This window comes from Dama dama, chromosome 32 (genome assembly GCF_033118175.1).
Source record: "Dama dama isolate Ldn47 chromosome 32, ASM3311817v1, whole genome shotgun sequence".
Lineage (NCBI taxonomy): Eukaryota > Metazoa > Chordata > Mammalia > Artiodactyla > Cervidae > Dama > Dama dama.
This window is the reverse complement of record NC_083712.1, coordinates 13,400,778-13,413,828: the sequence shown is the minus strand read 5'-3', so window position 1 is coordinate 13,413,828 and position 13,051 is coordinate 13,400,778.

Genomic DNA, 13,051 nt, shown 5'->3' with positions numbered 1-13,051 from the left:
CATCTTGGTGACTTCACCAAGGCAGTCTCGGTCACCATTCTCTAATCTTTCCTGGGGTTGCCCGTGTGCCAGGCTCAGAGCTATTCTATATACAGGTTTACTACTGCAAAGAACTCTCTGAAGAAGGTCCTGGGCGTCTCCCCACTTCACAGGTGATGAGCTTGAGGCTCAGGTGGGTAATGTAGCCTCTCTCTGATCACACAAGCAGATATGCTCTTACCCCACGGTGCCCAGACTCTCCAGGGTCAAGCTCTACCTGGGAGACACACCCTGCCCGCAGCAAGCTCTCTTCCTAATTTCAAGAATGAGGAATAAAAAAAAAAAAAAAAAAAGAATGAGGAATAAGAGAGCAAGTCCAATGCTCAGAACCCAATGACTGCCCAGCACGACATCGTCACTGTGTGGGAGAAAAGGTGCTCTGATGGCAAACAGGCACATTTCATGATGATGCTCCTCGCATCAGATGTCATCAGGGGAATGCACATTTAAGCAGTAGGGAGATGCCCCACATCCCTAGGAAAATGACCGGATCCGGACACTGACTTCCCCAAAGGCTGGTGAGGATGTACAACAGCAGGAACATCTCAGTCATTGTTGGTGGGAATGCAAAATGGTACAGCCACTCTGGCACTTTCTTAGAAATTAAACATACGCTTACCACATGGTCCGGCAATCATACTCCTTGGCATTTCCCCAAAGGAGTTGAAAACTTAGGTCCACACAAAAATCTGCACACAGATGTTTTTATCAAGTCTGTTCATACTTGCCAAAACTTGGAAGCAATCAAGGTGTCTGTCAGAATGTGAATGGCTAAATAAACTGTGGTCCCTCCAGACAATGGGATATTATTCAATGATAAAATCAAGCCATGGAAAGGCATGGGGAAACCTTAAACGCATAGGACAAAGTGAAAGAAGCCAATCTGAAAAGTCTCTATGCTGTGTAACTACAACTCTGTGGCATTCTGGAGAAAGCAAAATTATAGAGACTGTAAAGATCGGTGGTTTTCAGAGACTGAGGGGTGGTGGGATGAAGAGGTGAAACACAGAGGGTTTTTAGGGCAATGAGAATACTCTGAATGATGCTATAGTGGTGGATACACATCCTTATACACTTGTCCAAACCCATAGGATGCACAGCACCAAGAGTGAGCCCTAGGATTTGTCCGTGGAGGTTCACTGAAACAAATGTAGCATCTGGTTGAGGATGTGGTTCATGGGAGAGGCCATGGTACAAAGGGGCCATGGGGAATCTCTGTACCTTCCATTCAACTTTGCTGTGAACCTAAACCGCTTAAAAAGAAGAAGAAGAAGACTATTAAGAGAAACAAAACAGAGTCACAGGTGTCCTGGGCTTAGGAAACATGGACCCCAGTGGCCTGAGCACAGACAGCTTCAAGCAGGGTTGCACCATCTTAACAAGCACAAAAGCAAATCAAAGTGATGCATCCAGCTCGTGGCTATGGAGGACACCTCCTGCAAAGAAGCAAAGAGAGCTGATCACGAGGAGGAGAAGGGCTGGAAGGCTTCCTGGAGCAGGACGACTTGCAGGGATGAGGGTTCGGGGCCAGAGGAGGAGGCAAAAGCAGGGCCTGGACCCAGGCCTCTCTCTGGGCTGGCTGGGCTTTTGCCTCTGGATTCTATTTGCCTGCTACCCTCCCGGCCTCTTCTTTTTCTGACGATTGTTAACAAATTGGTTTCTTCCACCTCCAGGCAAGCTGTGCTTTGGTGAGGAGCCAAGAAAAATATCCACTGAATGCAAACCAGGCTCGCAGAACATGCCCAGCGAAGTGCACAGGAAACACTCTGTCCTCTGCCAGCGAGCGCCAAGACGGCCTCTCCTCTCTGCTTCCTTGAGGCCCCAGCCGCAGGTTTGCAGGGACCACACCTCCCCGGGCCTGCAGGGAAGGACAGGAGGGCCCTGGGAGCCCCCCACACACCCTCAGCTGGGATAGTCCCAGAGCACACGCAGAGGAAGGTCCTCCAGCCCTGGGAGAAAGCTCAGTCCCCCAGGGGCCGTCCCAGAGAACACAGCCTGCAGATTAGAGGCGTCCGGGGGTGGGGGCCACAGCGGGGTCAGAGGAAGACACGCTAAGTCCCAGGGCCTGGGCTGAATTCCAGCCTCTCCCCCGCTCCGCACCCCGCATCCCAGACCTCGCTGCTCCTGCCCAGACAGGGGCGTCAAGGGCAACACAGCCCCGGATTTCAACCCGGCTCCCCCCGGGTGCCCTCGCTGCGGCCTGTCCCCGAGGCTGGTTACCATCCGGGCTGGGAAGCGATCGCTTCTCCCCCACGACCGGCTTTTCACCAGCCATCCTGTTCAGGGTTAAGGTGATGGGTGCTCCGGTGCCTTCCTAGCTTTGCACCTCCGGAGCCTTCCCCAGCATTCAGAAAGGCGCTGGACCAGGCAGTGATCCCCTTTCTTCAAGGGAAGGTTGTTTCTTTTTTTTTTTTTCCCTTTAATATATATTTATTTAATGGGAGGATAATTACAATATTGTGATGGCCTCTGCCAGACATCAGTGTGAGCTGGCCACAGGCACACACGTGTCCCCTCCCTCCTGCAAGCCCCCCATCTCCCCCTCCCAGCATCACTCCAGGTTGCCGCAGAGCATCGCCTGGGGTGTCGGGTCAGGCATCCAACTCCACGGGCAGGTGCTGTCTCAGCCTGGGCGCCGTGGGTGCCAACAGAGGAAGCCCGCCCGCTCACCCGCCTGCACCCCTCACCCCAGAGGCTGAGCTGTGGCACCTGGATGCCAGGGCCCACCCGACGGAGCGCAGCTCCACCCGACCCGAGCGGCTTGGCCCAGGCCCAGGCCCCATGGGTGTGAGTGGAGCCCGCGGGCCTCCGGAGTCTGATCTGAGCAGCACCGGGCTCTCAGCGCTGTGGAGCTAAGATCGGTGGAAGGTTCTCCATCCCGGGTGCTGCTTCTCTGCACAGGGGATGACCTGGCATTTGGGGTCTCCCAGCGAACATGAGCCCCCCGCGGCAGCCAGGGCCTCAGCCGCCTGGCTCCCCACTGCACCCCGGAACCTAGCACCTAGCACCCTGCCTGGTTCTAACACTCTCAGTACTCAAGACACGTTTATGGAATCAAGAATTTTCAGTGTCTTGGTTTCTGCAATGGCACAGCAAGGGGGCTCCAGCTGGCCCCTTGGTCACCGTGAGCCCCCAGTGAGGAGCATTTACAGAGCCTGAGGAGAGGGGGCCTGGACGTGCCCCCCACCCACCCCCGGAGGGAGCGTGTGCAGCCCCTGAGCGAACCCAGTCCCCCCAGCTGCCCCCCACCTCCCCCGGGCCCCCGCAGGCCAGCCCGTGACTCAGAAGTTCGAGAGGTTTGATGGCAACTTCAGCTCACACTCAACAGGCTCCGTTTTCCAGGCTCTGGGAGAAAACCCACAAAGCAGAACAGCCTCCCCATGGATGCACCCTCTTTGTTCTGATCTGGGCTCTTTGTGCATCTAGAATCGCTTTCCCCACCTCCCCTTCCTCCCTGCGATGGCACCCACAGCTTTGATCCCGAGGGTCTCCTCTGTGCTTTAGCTGACCTGGGAAGATACACCCCATCGGAAGGGAAGCCCCTTGGCTTCCCACGTTCTCTTGCTGAAAGTAGTTGGGATCTTTGCTCACCCTCTCTTCTATCTCCGGTCCTCATCCTTACAAAATCCCATCTCCCACCCTGGCCCCTCCATCCCTTCCTGTTTCCTCCTGACCGTCCTATGTGAGTTACCCCCACCACCTCTCTCTCCAGGTGCTTCTGCTAAGATTCCACACCCACCTGCACGTCCACACAAATAAATGTTGCTTCGAAACATTCCCCAGTCCCGCTGCCTCCCCAGACCATCCTCTCTCCCTTCCCTGCCACGTTGCCAACTCCAGCTCTGAAAACTGACATCACCTCCATCCTCCAGGCTCTCTTGGAGGCTAATCCTAACCGTATCCCCTTCTCCTCCCGCATTCAATCTTTGCCAGCATCAGGGTCCTTTCAAATGAGTCAGCTCTTTGCATCAGGTGGCCAAAGTATTGGAATTTCAGCTTCAGCATCAGTCCTTCCAATGGACACCCAGGACTGATCTCCTTTAGGATGGACTGGTTGGATCTCCTTGCAGTCCAAGGGACTCTCAAGAGTCTTCTCCAACACCACAGTTCAAAAGCATCAATTCTTATGTGCTCAGCTTTCTTTATAGTCCAACTCTCACATCCATACATGACCACTGGAAAAACCATAGCCTTGACTAGACGGATCTTTGTTGGCAAAGTAATATCTCTGCTTTTTAATATGCTGTCTAGGTTGGTCATAGCTTTGCTTCCAAGGAGTAAGCATTCTTTTAATTTCATGGCTCCAGTCACCTTCTGCAGTGATTTTGGAGCCCCCAAAAATAAAGTCTGTCACTGTTGCCATTGTTTTCCCATCTATTTGCTGTGAAGTGATGGGACCGGATGCCGTGATCTTAGTTTTCTGAATGGTGAGTTTTAAGCCAGCTTTTTCACTCTCTTTCACTTTCATCAAGAGGCTCTTCAGTTCCTCTTCACTTTTTGCCATAAGGGGTAGGGGTGGGGGGGTCATCTGCAGTATAGGTACCTGCTGCATAAGACTCAGATATCCTCTGTCTGGAGTGCTGGTCAGAGAAATCTTTTTTTTTTTTTCCTTTCCCTTCCAACATACCCCCAAGTCAGTACTTCTGCAGAAAAACAAAAAAGCAATTCTAGGACATGTCCACTAATAATAGAAACAATTACATTTTGTCCAATAATGTGTAATGAGGTTGTTTAAAAAACCTTCTTTGTAACACTTGGCAATTTTCAAGATACTTTCTCATCACGCTTTGGCTGCCTCCCAGAAAGAGTCTATTTTTATCTGAAAATATACACAACGTCTATAAACTTGGGGTGAAAAATAAATGCATCGTTGAGCAGCAGGGCCTGGATCTCCATGAGGAGCAGCCAAAGGCAAAGGGCAGGGCTTGGCTTTGCATCAAGCGGGCCTGCTGTGACCTTGGCAGGGGTCCTGCCTGACGCCTCAGTCTCCTCATCCGGGAAGTGGGCCGGATGCTAGCGCCTGTCTTGCATGGAGCTCATCAGGGCTCTTGAGGTCACACAAGGATCCTGCCTACCATGGTGTCTGGCATGTGAGACTCAAGATAAATATTAGCTACCAAAAAAGGGAAGGAAGAGAGGAATCCAGTTGAAACCCTGTTGCAGTAAAGCTCCACACCATTAGTTTCTTTCCCGTCTGTAGACCATCAGCCCTCAGCATTGTTTCATGTCCCCTGCCCTCATCGTGGGGTGTGCTGAGCCGTGTCCAACTCTTTGTGACCCCATGGACTGTAGCCCACCAGGCTCCTCTGTCCATGGGATTCTCCAGGCAAGGATAGTGGAGTGGGTTGCCATTTCCTCCCCCAGGGGATCTTCCCCACGCAGGGATCTAACCCACGTCTCCTGTGTTGGCAGATGGATTTAGCAGGCACTCACATTTGAGCCATCACCAGTTTCCATCACCCCCTCCTACATGGCAGGAAAATATGCCCCCTCTGGGTGGGTTTTAGCTTGTCTTTCCCGCAGCCAGATGCCTGCTACAAAACACAGCTTCTACAGTGATGTCCCACCTGGTCAGCATCAAGAGCAGACCTCAATCACCGGAACTTCAAATAATTACAGAGTTCAATCAGATTCGAATCAGTAGTAGCTGATGTATCAGGAGAGGACTCAGTCTGTCCTGGACATGAGTTTCCTTTTGATTTTGATATCAGCAGTCATTTTTCTTACTGCTAAAACATAATGGTAGTTAATTTCTGCTTAATGTCTATTTGTAAAGGAAGTCAAATTTCTATTGAAAAAGCATGATTACTATAGGTTCTAGAAAATACCAGGAAAGAGTTTAATCATCAATCAAATTGCTAAGGTGATAAGTTCCTGGGGGAAGTATTGACACTGAGAGATTAGAGTCAGAAATACATAACCAGTTTCTAGGGGAAAGGCATTTGTAAATTCAGATTGTTAGATGGAGGGCAAATATATATGGTCAATACATTCGGTGATATGCTAATTGTTAAAGTCTCCACTGGGTTATTCCCATCTGCATACAAACTTGATGTTATTTCTCCCAACTAGAAATTAAAAATAAAAACAAACAAACAAAAAAAGCCAGGCATAAATGGATTTGTGTGTTGGATTGTCTAATCAGTCAGCCTCACCTCTGCAGGGAGGTAACTGCCTTCGGGGCTTCATTTTTCACCAGGACCCCAGTTAAAAAGGCCTCCATGAGGCCTGGGATCTTGGCCAGATAAACCTGCAGAGGCCTTTGAATTCCTCTCCTAACCCTGAATCCTGGCTGGTGGGGTCTTCGTGTTTGCCAGAGCACTGCCCGCTGCACTGGGACCATGGAAGCTTCCAGGAGGAAGGGCATCAGCTGGAGGGGCCATCCGCGGTCACCCCTGACTGCGGGCAGTGAGGGAGCCGCCCCGCAGAGCTCACGGAGCCCAGGCCTGGGGTGTGTGGGGAATCTCTGTGACTTCCCCTCAATTTCACTCTGAACCTAAAGCGGCTTTAAAATATAAAGTCTGTTTGAAAGGGGTAAAAGCTAGGGGTACATACTAAGTCACTTCAGTCTGTCTGTCCGACTGTTTGCCAACCCATGGACTATAGCCCACCAGGTTCCTCTGTCCATGGGGTTCTCCAGGCAAGGATACTGGAGTGGGTTGCCATGCCCTCCTCCAGGAAATCTTCCTGACCCAGGGATCAAACCACATCTCTTGTGTCTCCTGAGTTGACAGGCAGGTTCTCTACCACTAGTGCTACCTGGGAAGCCCTGGAAGTGGGAAGTGACAACTGATATAGAACAGGGTGAATGCATTTAATGTGACTGAACTGTACCCTGAAAACGGTTAAAAGGGGACTCACATCACTCAATGGGCTTCCTTGGTGGTTAAGCTGGTAAAGAATCTGCCTGCAATGCTGGAGACCTGGGTTTGAACCCTGGGTTGGGAAGATCCCCGGGTGAAGGGAAAGGCTACCCACTCCAGTATTCTGGCCTGAAGAATTCCATGGACTGTATAGTCCATGGGGTCACAAAGAGTCAGACACGACTGAGTGACTTTCACTTTGACTTTCACTTTCACATAACTCAATAGCCAAAAAGAAAAAAAAAACTCATTTTAAAATGGGCCGAGGACCTGAGTGGACATTCTTCCAGTGAAGACATACAGATGTCCAACAGGTACATGAGAAGAGGTTCAACGTCACTAGTCATCAGGGAAATGCAAATCAAATCCACAAAGAGAGCACCTCACACCTGTCAGACCTGTCACAGATGTCAACGAAAAGACCACAAATAGCAAGTGTTGGGGTGGATATGGAGAAAAGGCAGCCTTGTACACTGTTGGCGGGAACGTAAATTGGTGCAGCTACTGTGAAAAACAATACAAAGTCTCCTTGAAAGACTAAATACAACACCGTATGATCCAGCGATTTCAATTCTGGTTATTTATCTGAAGGAAAGGAAAACACTAAGGTGAAAAGGTATCCGCACCCCCATGTTCATTACAACAGCCAAGACACAGAATCAACCTAAGAATCCACCAGGGGATGAGTGGATAAAGAAAATTATCCATCTATCTGTCTCTTTTTAGATATAAATACATATGATGGGAGTTCCCAGGTGCCACTAGTGGTAAAGAACCTGCCTGCCAATGCAGGAGACATAAGAAATGTCAGTTCAGTCCCTGGGTCAGGAAGATCCCCTGGAGGAGGAAATGGCACCCCACTCCAGTATTCTTGCCTGGAGAATCCCATGGACGGAGGAGTCTGGCGGGCTACAGTCCACGGGGTCACAAAGAGTCGGGCTTAGCACACACACACAGATACAGTGAGCCCCCGATGGCGCCCTCCAGAGTGGACAGAGACTGCAGCCGACTCTCCGGAAGGCCTCCAGCCCCCGGCAGAACCTGGACCTGGCCGCATGGCTCCTGGAGGCCCGGTGGTCTCCAGGGGACAGAGGGCTCAGAGGAAGAGACCCCACAGCCCTCTCTGCCCCACCTGCCCCCCACCGAGCTCGGGGTGGTCACTTCCTGAAACAAAACTAGGGGAACGTCAGCCAAGTCCTCCAGTAGCTTGTACCATTTACACCTCACCTCAGAGCCAGTGTGGAAAACTACTAGGCTGGAGAAATTTTCCCCATGTTACTGCTTTTGTGTTTTATATATAAAAAGGGTGTGTACATAATAGTGATCATCCCCCGCCCAGACACACACATATACTCACACAGGGTAACTGGGCAGAGGTGATGGATAAGTTATTTAGCTTGACTGTGGTGATGTTTTCATAATGCCTACATTTACCAAAGCAACCAGTTGTACACCTTAAATACACACAAACTTGACATGTCAATGACAGGTCAGTAAAGTTTAAAAATTAAGTCATAAAATAAAAACAATGGAGGAAAGGGTAACAACAAATAAGATAACCACATGAGATAGTTGACACCCCGTGTGGAGAGAAATAAGTCATTTAGCCATTGCTGCTGTTGTGTGAAGTCTAGTCGATCCTTTGCACACTGGCTTTTAATCACTCAAAATATTATATCCTTTGGTCAAAACAGCAGCATCAAAAAGGTACGTGAAAATGCTCCCGGAAGCGACATGGCGGCATCCCACGGCACTCAAGACGCCAGGAGGCCTGTGTCCAGGCTGGCTCACCTCAGCCTTGTCTCAACTTCCATCAGCCTCTCTCTGGGAAAGTTTCCTGCCCAGAGCTGCATTTCCGCCCCCTCCAGGAGGGCGCTGTCTCTCCCATCATCTTTCTGTAACAGTTGTGTCTCCTCCTGAGCTGCCTCAAAACAAAGCTGTGGGCTTTGATGCCCTTGCTGGGAGAGAACAGAAATGCATTATCTTGGCTGTAGAGGCCGGATGTCCAAACTCTGGGTGTCAGCAAGGCCCCACCCCCTCGAGCCCCTCGGGGATCCGCTCACGTCTGCGGCTCCTGGTGGTTTGCTGCTATTCCTTGGCTTGTGGGGGCCTGTCTCCAATCCACTGGCTTTACGTGGAGGTCTGTGTCTCCTGTGTTCACATCGCCCTTCCATTGCGTGTGTGTTTATCACTATGTACATGAAACACAACTAGGACTTACATATTTTTAATATATAATATGTACCTACTGTTTAAGAGACTTTTCTGCAAGTCTCCAGGAAACAGACTTTTTCCTGCTGAACCCACACTGACCATGTTACCTGGTGCTGACCCTGTCCTAGAGAATAAATAACTATCTGCCTTTGACATATGGTTACCAATGTTCCTCAAGCTCACTCTTAGGCTTCCCACAGTCCCTCTGGTACTTAATCCTCACCAACCCGCCAGCTTCTCCCACCCATGTCCTCACACTCAGCCACTATCTATGCCTCATCTGATCATCATATAACAAAACGCCACACTCCTCCATTTTCTTTTCTTTGTTGTTATTCAGTCACTAAGCAAATGTGGAAAACTCAGCAGTAGCCACAGGACTGGAAAAGATCCGTTTTCATTCCAATCCCAAAGAAAGCAATGCCAAAGAGTGCTCAAACTACCACACAATTGCACTTATTTCACACGCTAGTAAAGTAATGCTCAAAATTCTCCAAGTCAGGCTTCAGCAATATGTGAACTGTGAACTTCCAGAAGTTCAAGCTGGATTTAGCAAAGGCAGAGGAACCGGAGATCAAATTGTCAACATCCACTGGATCATCGAAAAAGCAAGAGAGTTCCAGAAAAACATCTATTTCTGCTTTATTGACTATGCCAAAGCCTTTGACTGTGTGGATCACAATAAACTGGAAAATTCTGAAAGAGATGGTCATACCAGACCAGCTGCCCTGCCTCTTGAGAAACCTGTATGCAGGTCAGGAAGCAACAGTTAGAACCAGACATGGAACAACAGACTGGTCCCAAATAGGAAAAGGATATTGTCACCCTGCTTATTTAACTTATATGCAGAGTACATCATGAGAAACACTGGGCTGGATGAAGCACAAGCTGGAATCAAGATTGCTGGGAGAAATATCAATAACCTCAGATATGCAGATGATACCATCCTTAGGGCAAAAAGTGAAGAAGAACTAAAGAGCCTCTTAATGAAAGTGAAAGAGGAGAGTGAAAAAGTTGGCTTAAAACTCAACATTCAGAAAACTAAGATCATGGCATCTGGTCCCAGCACTTCATGGCAAATAGATGGGGAAACAGTGGAAACAGTGGCTGACTTTATTTTTTGGGGCTCCAAAATCACTGCAGATGGGTGACTGCAGCCATGAAATTAAAAGACGCTTGCTCCTTGGAAGAAAAGTTGTAACCAACCTAGACAGCATATTAAAAAGCAGAGACATTACTTTGCCAACAAAGGTCCATCTGGTCAAAGCTATGGTTTTTCCAGTAGTCATGTATGGATGCGAGAGTTGGACTATAAAGAAAGCCGAGTGCCAAATAATTGATGCTTTTGAACTGTGGTGTTGGAGAAGACTCTTGAGAGTCCCTTGGACTGCAAGGAGATCCAACCAGTCCATCCTAAAGGAAATCAGTCCTGAGTGTTCATTGGAAGGACTGATGCTGAAGATGAAACTCCAATACTTCACACTTGATGTGAAGAACTGACTCATTTGAAAAGACCCTGATACTGGGAAAGATTGAAGGCAGGAGGAGAAGGGGATGACAGATGGTTGGATGGCATCACCGACTCAATGGACATGAGCTTGAGTGAACTCCAGGAGTTGATGATGGACAGGGAGGCCTGGCGTGCTGCAGTCCACGGGGTTGCAAAGAGTTGGACACGACTGGGCGACTGAACTGAACTGAGTCACTAAGTTGAGTCTGACTCTTTGTGACCCCATGGACTGCATTATACTCCTCTGTCCTTCACTATCTCTTAAAGTTCACTCAAATTCATGTCCACTGAGTCGGCGATGCCATCTAACCCCCTCATCCTCTGCCACCTTCTTCTTCTCCTGCCCTCAATCTTTCCCAGCATCAGGTCCATTGCCAGTGAGTCAGCTCTTCACATCAGGTGGCCAATGTATTAGAGCCTCAGCTTCAGCATCCATCCTTCCTTACTGATGAATACACAGGAACTGAGAAAGAAGGATTCCTCAAGATCACACAGTAAGTAATGTTAGGATGTAAGACCAGATTGTCTAGATCTAGTCCTCTTTCAATGAGCTGCCTGTGTGAAGTCCATTCCTTTTCAAACCTAGGCAGCAACCCCAGGAGGAATGATGCTTTCCAACTCGAGGCTAATGGCTGTGGTTTGGGGATGGGCTAGTTAAAGCAGATGGACTCTCATGTTTTCAACAGAGTCAGCACCTTCTGGTGGGCAAGGGAAATGAAATGAACTAGGAAATGCTCTGCCCATCAGTGAGATGCAAAGGGTTCCATGATCATGATCTCTCCCATTAAAGGCAGTTTTTCCATGTGGAAAGAAAGCAGTCACCTAGTCACAGGCCTCAGATGGGTCAGGGGCCAGTGGGAACCATCCTCACAGCCCTGCTGATGGAAAATCAGCCTGCATCATTTTATCCAGTCCCGGGAAAGGCATTCTCAAATGATTCCATGGGATGGAGTCATGGAGTGATGGGTTCTCTGAGGCCCCCAGGGAGGCCTTGAAATTTAATGACTCCCCATAGGGGTAAATTTCCTTTAGTTCATTTGCTCATTTAAGTTTGCAGAGGTTTTTTTTTTTTTTTTTTCATGAAAAACCAAACTGAAAAAAGAAAAATAATATGGTTCTATTTTTTAGCCAGGAGCTTCCCTGGTGTCTCAGTGGTAAGAATCTTCCTGCTAATGCAGGTGACATGGGTTCGATCCATGGGTTAGGAAGATCTCCTAGAGTGAAAAATGGCAACCCACTCCAGTATTCTTGCCTGGATAATCCCATGGCCAGAGGAGCCTGGCGGGCTGCAGTCTATGGGATCGCAAAAGAGTCAGACACAGTTAGTGACTAAACAACAATTTTTTAGCCAATTTTTCTAGTCACAGAAAAATATACCAGCTTAAAATTAATGTTTATTTTCTTGGATTTCTTTGAATGAGTTAATAGGAATTCAGACTATGATAGCAAACATTTATCAAACACCTATACACCAGCCCTGATGCACCGATTCACCTGGTCCTACCAGCAACCCAAGACGGAAGGAACTCTTACCTGTTCCCAGATTGCAAATGAGGAAACCAGGCCTCCAGGAGACATCCTCAGAGACACTCAGTAGGGGCAGGAGTTCCAGGCTGACATGGCCAGTGGACCCTGGAGCAGAAACCCACACTTCAAGCCCCCCTGTCTGTGCCAGCTGTGTTCAGTCTGGAAGTGAACACATTTCAATAGTGAGAAAAACTATGATCTGTTGCCCCTCACCATTTAATAACAGCCCACAAGACATGTCTTCCCAACCTTCTTCAGACCTCTCCACGTGCATCTAGGGGCACAGTTTTCCACTAGTCAAGGCCCTGATGCTGGGAAAGACTGAGGGCAGGAGGAGAAGGGGGCAGCAGAGGATGAGATGGTTGGATGACATCACCCACTCGATGCACATGAGTTTGAGAAAACTCCGGGAGATGGTGAAGGACAGGGAAGCCTGGCATGCTTCAGTCCAGGGGGTCACAAAAAGTCAGACACAACTTGGCGACTGAACAGCAGCGACAGAAAGGGAAACAGAGGGCTGTTTCCTTCGTATCTCCTGACTTCAGACATCCCAGAGAGCACCCCAGGCCTCTGAGGCCAGGCTCTCTGTGAAGCCCACCCTGCAGCTCTTGGAAACTGTCCCCTTGCTTCCAGGCCTGCAGCAGAGCTCTTTCCTGGTGTCCAAAGAGAAAGCTGACCTCTCTGTCTCTAGGTGTTCTGCAAGGAGAGAAAACCAGTCTCTCCAGCACATGGCAGCCGGGTCTCCACCAGTGACGCCAACAACAGTGGGTCTCCCCCCTGGGAGAAGAAAGCCCCCAAAGGCAGTGCTGGGTCCTAACCTGAGAGCTGACCCCACGTTCCTCCTGTGTGAGACTGGTGTGAAAGGGGGAGCGTCCAGCTGGACGCATGAGGCCGGCAA